Source organism: Arachis stenosperma, chromosome 6 (assembly GCF_014773155.1).
Source record: "Arachis stenosperma cultivar V10309 chromosome 6, arast.V10309.gnm1.PFL2, whole genome shotgun sequence".
NCBI lineage: Eukaryota > Viridiplantae > Streptophyta > Magnoliopsida > Fabales > Fabaceae > Arachis > Arachis stenosperma.
In genome coordinates, this window is record NC_080382.1 from 180,236 (window position 1) to 186,432 (window position 6,197).

At 42.0% G+C, this 6,197-nt stretch overlaps 1 non-coding gene across 1 annotated transcript; it reads right to left on the reverse strand.

Annotated features, from left to right (window-relative positions):
• Nucleotides 1–505: 505 nt before the first annotated feature.
• LOC130938462 (small nucleolar RNA R71) lies at nt 506–613 on the reverse strand. Its single transcript, XR_009069626.1, has one exon. It is a non-coding gene; the product is annotated as a small nucleolar RNA R71 (small nucleolar RNA).
• Between the last annotated feature and the right edge of the window lie 5,584 nt (nt 614–6,197).

Sequence of the window (6,197 nt, forward strand, 5' to 3'; positions counted from 1 at the left end):
TGATCCTGAACCTGAAAGGACCTTGAAGAGAAAGCTAAGAGAAGCTAAGGCACAATTCTCTGTAGAGGACCTAACCGAATTCTTCAAAGAAGAAGAACACATGGCAGCCGAAAACAACAACAATGCCAACAATGCAAGGAAGGTGCTGGGTGACTTTACTTCACCTACTCCTGACTTCTATGGGAGAAGCATCTCTATCCCTGCCATTGGAGCAAACAACTTTGAGCTTAAGCCTCAATTAGTTTCTCTAATGCAACAGAATTGCAAGTTCCATGGACTTCCATTGGAAGATCCTCATCAGTTTTTAGCTGAGTTCTTGCAAATCTGTGACACTGTCAAGACTAATGGGGTTGACCCTGAGGTCTACAGACTTATGCTATTCCCTTTTGCTGTAAGAGACAGAGCTAGAACATGGTTGGACTCTCAACCTAAAGAAAGCCTGGACTCTTGGGAAAAGCTAGTCAATGCCTTCTTGGCAAAGTTCTTTCCACCTCAAAAATTGAGTAAGCTTAGAGTGGAAGTCCAAACCTTCAGACAGAAGGAAGGAGAATCCCTTTATGAAGCTTGGGAAAGATACAAACAATTAATCAGAAAGTGTCCCTCTGATATGCTTTCTGAATGGAGCATCATAGGTATTTTCTATGATGGTCTCTCTGAACTATCCAAAATGTCTTTGGATAGCTCTGCTGGAGGCTCTCTTCATCTGAAGAAGACGCCTACAGAAGCTCAAGAGCTGATTGAAATGGTTGCAAATAACCAATTCATGTACACTTCTGAAAGAAATCCTGTGAATAATGGGACTAGTCAGAAGAAAGGAGTTCTTGAGATTGACACTCTGAATGCCATATTGGCTCAGAACAAAATATTGACTCAACAAGTCAATATGATTTCTCAAAGTCTGTCTGGAATGCAAAATGCACCAAGCAGTACTAAGGAAGCTTCATCTGAAGAAGAAGCTTATGACCCTGAGAACCCTTCAATGGAAGAGGTGAATTACATGGGAGAACCCTATGGAAACACCTACAATCCTTCATGGAGAAATCATCCAAATTTTTCATGGAAGGATCAACAGAGACCTCAACAAGGTTTCAACAATAATAATGGTGGGAGAAACAAGTTTAGCAATAGCAAACCTTTTCCATCATCTTCTCAGCAACAGACAGAGAGTTCTAAGCAGAATAACTCTGACTTAGCAACCATGGTCTCTGATCTGATCAAAACCACTCAAAGTTTCATGACTGAAACTAGGTCCTCCATTAGAAATTTGGAGGCACAAGTGGGTCAGCTGAGCAAGAAGATTACTGAACTCCCTCCTAGTACTCTCCCAAGCAATACAGAAGAAAATCCAAAAGGAGAGTGCAAAGCCATCAACATGGCCGAATTTGGAGAGGAAGGAGAGGCAGTGAACGCCACTGAGGAAGACCTCAATGGACGTCCACTGGCCTCCAATGAGTTCCCCATTGAGGAACCATGGGAATCTGAGGCTCAAAATGAGACCATAGAGATTCCATTGGACTTACTTCTGCCATTCATGAGCTCTGATGAGTATTCTTCCTCTGAAGAGGATGAGTATGTCACTGAAGAGCAAGTTGCTAAATACCTTGGAGCAATCATGAAGCTAAATGACAAGTTATTTGGTGATGAGACTTGGGAGGATGAACCCCCTTTGCTCACCAAAGAACTGGATGACTTGTCTAGGCAGAAACTGCCTCAAAAGAGACAGGATCCTAGGAAGTTTTCAATACCTTGTACCATAGGCACCATGACCTTCAAGAAGGCCTTGTGTGACCTAGGATCAAGTGTAAACCTCATGCCTCTCTCTGTAATGGAGGAGCTAGGGATCTTTGAGGTGCAAGCTGCAAAAATCTCACTAGAGATGGCAGACAATTCAAGAAAACAAGCCTATGGACTTGTAGAGGATGTTTTGGTAAAAGTTGAAGACCATTACATCCCTGCTGATTTCATAGTCCTAGAGACTGGGAAGTGCATGGATGAATCCATCATCCTTGGCAGACCCTTCCTAGCCACAGCAAAGGCTGTGATTGATGTTGATAGAGGAGAGTTGATCATTCAAGTGAATGAAGAATCCTTGGTGTTTAAGGCTCAAGGATATCCCTCTGTCACCATGGAGAGGAAGCATGAAGAGCTTCTCTCAAAACAGAGCCAAACAGAGCCCCCACAGTCAAACTCTAAGTTTGGTGTTGGGAGGCCACAACCAACTTCTAAGTTTGGTGTTGAACCCCCACATTCAAACTCTGAGTTTGGTGTTGGGAGGTTCCAACAGTGCTCTGAGTATCTGTGAGGCTCCATGAGAGCCCTCTGTCAAGCTACTGACATTAAAGAAGCGCTTGTTGGGAGGCAACCCAATGTTATATTTTATCTATTCTCTTTTGTTATTTTATGTTCTTTTGTAGGTTGATGATCATGAGAAGTCACAAAATCAATGAAAAAAAGCAAAAACAGAATGAAAAACAGAAAGAAAAATAGCACACCTTGGAGGAGAGTGTGCTGGCGTTTAAACGCCAGTAAGGTTAGCAGATGGGCGTTTAACGCCCAGTCTGGCACCATTCTGGGCGTTTAACGCCAGAAAGGGGCACCAGACTGGCGTTAAACGCCAGAAAAGGGCAAGCATTTGGCGTTAAACGCCAGAAATGGGCACCAGCCCGGCGTTTAACACCAGAATTGGCTCAAAACACAATTTTGCTTGCCATTTGGTGCAGGGATGACTTTTTCTTGACACCTCAGGATCTGTGGACCCCACAGGATCCCCACCTACCCTACCACTCTCTCTTTCTTCTTCACCCATTCATCAATCACCTCAACACCTCTTCCCCAAAAACCCTTCACCTATCAAATCCCATCTTTCTCTTCACCACTCACATCCATCCTTCATAAAACCCCACCTACCTCACCATTCGAATTCAAACCACTTTCCCACCCAAACCCACCCATATATGACCGAACCCTACCCCTCCCCCACTCCTATATAAACCCTTCTTCACTCCTTCATTTTCACACAACCTAAACACCACTTCTTCCCCTTTTGGCCGAACACAAAGCCATTCCCTTCTTTCTCATTTCTTCTTCTTCTACTCTCTTCTTTCTTCTTTTGCTCGAGGACGAGCAAACCTTTTAAGTTTGGTGTGGTAAAAGCATTGCTTTTTGTTTTTCCATAACCATTTATGGCATCCAAGGCCGGAGAAACCTCTAGAAAGAGGAAAGGGAAGGCAAAAGCTTCCACCTCCGAGTCATGGGAGATGGAGAGATTCATCTCAAGGGTGCATCAAGACCACTTCTATGAAGTTGTGGCCTTGAAGAAGGTGATCCCCGAGGTCCCTTTTTCACTCAAAAAGAGTGAATATCCGGAGATCCGACATAAGATCCGAAGAAGAGGTTGGGAAGTTCTTACCAACCCCATTCAACAAGTCGGAATCTTGATGGTTCAAGAGTTCTATGCCAATGCATGGATCACCAAGAACCATGATCAAAGTGTGAACCCGGATCCAAAGAATTGGCTTACTATGGTTCGGGGGAAATACTTGGATTTTAGTCCGAAAAATGTAAGGTTGGCATTCAACTTGCCCATGATGCAAGGAGATGAACATCCTTACACTAGAAGGGTCAACTTTGATCAAAGGTTGGACCAAGTCCTCATAGACATCTGTGAAGAGGGCGCCCAATGGAAGAGAGATTCAAGAGGAAAGCCGGTTCAATTGAGAAGGCATGACCTCAAGCCCGTAGCTAGAGGATGGTTGGAGTTTATCCAACGCTCAATCATTCCCACTAGCAACCGGTCCGAAGTTACTATAGACCGGGCTATCATGATTCATAGCATCATGATTGGAGAAGAAATAGAAGTTCATGAGGTTATAGCTCAAGAACTTTATAAGGTGGCGGACAAGTCCTCTACCTTGGCAAGGTTTGCCTTTCCTCATCTCATTTGTCACCTCTGTTATTCAGTTGGAGTTGACATAGAGGGAGACATCCCCATTGATGAGGACAAGCCCATCACTAAAAAGAGGATGGAGCAAACAAGAGACTCCTCTCATCATCAAATTCCTGAGATGCCTCAAGGGATGCACTTTCCTCCACAGAACTATTGGGAGCAACTAAACACCTCCCTAGGAGAATTGAGTTCTAACATGGGACAACTAAGGGTGGAGCACCAAGAACACTCTATCCTCCTCCATGAAATTAGAGAAGATCAAAGAATCATGAGAGAGGAGCAACAAAGAAAAGGAAGAGACATTGAGGAGCTCAAGCACTCCATAGGATCTTCAAGAGGAAGAACAAGCCGCCATCACTAAGGTGGACCCGTTCTTTAATTTCCTTGTTCTTTATTTTCTGTTTTTCAAATTTTAGTGCTTATGTTTATCTATGTTTGTGTCTTGTGATCATTAGTGTCTTAGTGTCTATGCCTTAAAGTTATGAATGTCCTATGAATCCATCACCTCTCTTAAATAAAAAAAAATGTTCTTAATTGAAAAAGAAAAGAATTGCATGAATTTTGAATTTTATAACAGTTTAATTATTTTGATGTGGTGGCAATACTTTTGTTTTCTGAATGTATGCTTAAACAGTGCATATGTCTTTTGAATTTGTGGTTCGTGAATGTTGGCTCTTGAAAGAATGATGAAAAAGGAGACATGTTACTGAGGATCTGAAAAATCATAAAAATGATTCTTGAAGCAAGAAAAAGCAGTGAATACAAAAAAAAAATTCGAAAAAAAAGGGGAGAGAAAGAAAAAGAAAGAGAAAAAAAAAGAGAGAAATAAAAGTTGTGATCCAAGGCAAAAAGAGTGTGCTTAAGAACCCTGGACACCTCTAATTGGGGACTTTAGCAAAGCTGAGTCACAATCTAAAAAGGTTCACCCAATTATGTGTCTGTGGCATGTATGTATCCGGTGGTAATACTGGAAGACAGAGTGCTTTGGGCCACGGCCAAGACTCAATAAGTAGCTGTATTCAAGAATCATCATACTTAACTAGGAGAATCAATGACACTATCTGGATTCTGAGTTCCTAAAGAAGCCAATCATTCTGAATTTCAAAGGATAGAGTGAGATGCCAAAACTATTCAGAGGCAAAAAGCTAAAAGCCCCGCTCATCTAATTGATACTGATCTTCATAGATGTTTTTGGAATTCATTGCATATTCTCTTCTTTTTATCTTATTTGATTTTTAGTTGCTTGAGGACAAGCAACAATTTAAGTTTGGTGTTGTGATGAGCGGATAATTTGTACGCTTTTTGGCATTGTTTTTAGTATGATCTAGTTAGATTTTTGTATATTTTTATTAGTTTTTAGTTAAAATTTACTTTTCTAGACTTTACTATGAGTTTGTGTGTTTTTCTGTGATTTCAGGTATTTTCTGGCTGAAATTGAGGGACCTGAGCAAAAATCTGATTCAGAGACTAAAAAGGACTGCAGATGCTGTTGGATTCTGACCTCCCTGCACTCGAAGTGGATTTTATGGAGCTACAGAAGCCCAATTGGCGCGCTCTCAACGGCGTTGGAAAGTAGACATCCTGGGCTTTCCAGCAATATATGATAGTCCATACTTTGCCCAAGATTTGATGGCCCAAACCGGCGTTCAAAGTCACCCTCAGAATTCCCAGCGTTAAACGCCGGAATTGGCACCAAAGTGGGAGTTAAACGCCCAAACTGGCACAAAAGCTGGCGTTTAACTCCAAGAAGAGTCTCTACACGAAAATGCTTCAATGCTCAGCCCAAGCACACACCAAGTGGGCCCGGAAGTGGATTTTTATGTCATTTACTCATCTCTGTAAACCCTAGGCTACTAGTTCTCTATAAGTAGGACCTTTTACTATTGTATTCTCATCTTGGTTCTTCTGGTTCCCTCTCTGGGACCGAAGCCAATGATCACTCTTGTTCTTATGTATTTTCAACGGTGGAGTTTCTACACACCACAGATTAAGGTGTGGAGCTCTGCTGTACCTCGAGTATTAATGCAATTACTATTGTTCTTTTATTCAAATCCACCTGTTCTTGTTCTAAGATATCACTTGTTCTTCAACTTGATGAATGTGATGATCCGTGACACTCATCATCATTCTCACCTATGAACGTGTGACTGACAACCACCTCCGTTCTACCTTAGATTGGGTGAATATCTCTTGGATTCTTTAACCGGAATCTTCATGGTATAGGCTAGAACTGATGGCGGCATTCAAGAGA